At 40.8% G+C, this 2,153-nt stretch overlaps 1 protein-coding gene and 1 pseudogene across 1 annotated transcript in view; both read left to right on the forward strand.

The window, feature by feature from the left end:
* LOC102831775 (poly [ADP-ribose] polymerase 4-like) overlaps window positions 1–2,153 on the forward strand; it is a 90,515-nt gene that overhangs the window by 80,912 nt on the left and 7,450 nt on the right. The gene's annotated exons all lie outside the window — the stretch shown is intronic.
* On the forward strand, window positions 1,497–2,114 carry LOC102813848 (annotated as a pseudogene).

Here is a 2,153-nt window from a genome sequence, read left to right on the forward strand (position 1 = left end):
GGTCAGAACTGACTCTTAACAACAATGGCACTTAACAACAACAACCAGAAAGAAGGATAGAATGATTGAACCAATGGGGAATTTTAGCAGATAGATGGATATGATAAAGAAAAGCCAAGTGAAAAATTCTAGAACTGGAAGTACAATATCTGAAATAAAAAAATCATTGGATGGAATTAACAGCAGAATTGACATAATTAAAAATAATTAACTCAAAATAGGTCAATAGATATTGTCCAAATTGTCATAGGGAAAAATATGGAAAAATTAAGCATTCAAGACTTGTAGAACATCACTAGGTTTAACATATGTGTAATTGGGGTCCCTGAGAGAGAGAAGATAGAAAATATATTTGAATAAACAATGGCTGCTGTGGTACCTGTAGGACAAGCATTGGACTGCAAGGTCACTTTGAACCACAAGGTAGGCAGTTCAATCCCACCAGCCACTCCTTGGAAATCCTAGACAGGGTCACTATGAGTTGGAATTTAACAAGACACAAGCAACAGCTGCCTCAGTCCTTCTCAATGAGGGCTTCCTTCTTCCTCCACTTCTCCAAACATGATGTCCCCTCTAACACACTGATGACATGTCCACAGTGAGTGAGTACAAGTCAGTGCTCAAAAAAATTGGCCTCTGTTTTCAACTTTTTCTTTGCCCTTTTCTCTTTTTTCTCTCCTTTACCATCTGAATTTGTTTTTTAAATGGCTCTGATACATTAACTATTTCATCATTTTATTGTTGATGATATTCTTGAATAGCATCGTATCGCTTCTAAAGAAATGGAATCCACCAATTAACCTGCTTTTCTTTTGTTTCCATTGATTTTCTTTTATGGGATAATGGCTTTGTTTTGTTTTAGTTTTTAAAGATGTATTCAGTTCCCTTCTCCTATGTTAAGAGAATGATGCCTTTTCATAAAAACCCTCTCATTTTAGAAACTTAAAATTTTTTTTTATTGTGAATTGAGTGATAGCTTGCCCCTGTAAACATCAGTTTTACGCTCATCGTTTCATTGCAATGATTACAGTCTCCATACATCATCATTTAACAGTATTTGCTTCCATTCCCTGTATTTTTTGGGAGGGTTGGGGATTAGAAGCTTTTGAGTATTTCAGTGACATAAGATTAATGGTTTGTTGTTGTTAAGTGCTGTTGAGTTGATTCCAACCCATAGCAACCCTGTGTACTGTTTCCAAGGAGTAGCTGGTGAGCTTAAACCACCAACCTAGAGGTTCAAACCAATTTTTCAGTTCAGCACATTAACCCACAGTGCCACACTAGGACTATGCTGATACATTCAGAAGTCCTTTTGGTTTTTACCCCCCAAAAAAATAATTTTATATTTTTAATTATAAGACAAGGGTTTTGTTGTTGTTGTTTTTTTTTTAAAAATGCTCACTCATGCGGAGCCTCTGCAATACATAAGACTATAGGTAGAAGAACTAGTTTACTGGAATCGTGGTGAAGATTGGGGGTCCTATCACACTGCAGTCATGTCTATTATGTCCTATAATGGAGGGGGCGTCATGGCCATGAAAGGGAAGAATTGTGTGGCCATTGCTGACGACAGGCGCTTCGGGATCCAGGCCCAGATGGTGACCACAGACTTCCAGAAGATCTTTCCCATGGGAGACCGTCTGAACATCAGCCTGGCGGGGCTCGCCACTGACGTCCAGACCATTGCCCAGCGCCTCAAATTCTGGCTGAACCTGTATGAACTGAAGGAAGGTCTGCAGATCAAGCCTTACACTCTCATGAGCATGGTGGCCAACCTCTTGTATGAGAAGCAGTTTGGACCCTACTACACTGAACCTGTCATTGCTGGATTGGACCCGAAGACCTTTAAGCCATTCATTTGCTCTCTGGTCCTCATTGGCTGCCCCATGGTGACTGATGACTTTGTGGTCAGTGGCACATGCACTGAACAAATGTATGGGATGTGCAAGTCCCTCTGGGAGCCCAACATGGATCCAGAACACTTATTTGAAACCATCTCCCAAGCCATGCTGAATGCTGTGGATTGGGACGTAGTGTCCGGCATGGGAGTCGTTGTCCACATCATTGAGAAGGACAAAATCACCACCCGGACACTGAAGGCCCGAATGGACTAACCTCTTCCTCCTGCACACCCAAGCCCATTCTTTTTTTTA

This window comes from Chrysochloris asiatica, unplaced genomic scaffold (genome assembly GCF_000296735.1).
Source record: "Chrysochloris asiatica unplaced genomic scaffold, ChrAsi1.0 scaffold00005, whole genome shotgun sequence".
NCBI lineage: Eukaryota > Metazoa > Chordata > Mammalia > Afrosoricida > Chrysochloridae > Chrysochloris > Chrysochloris asiatica.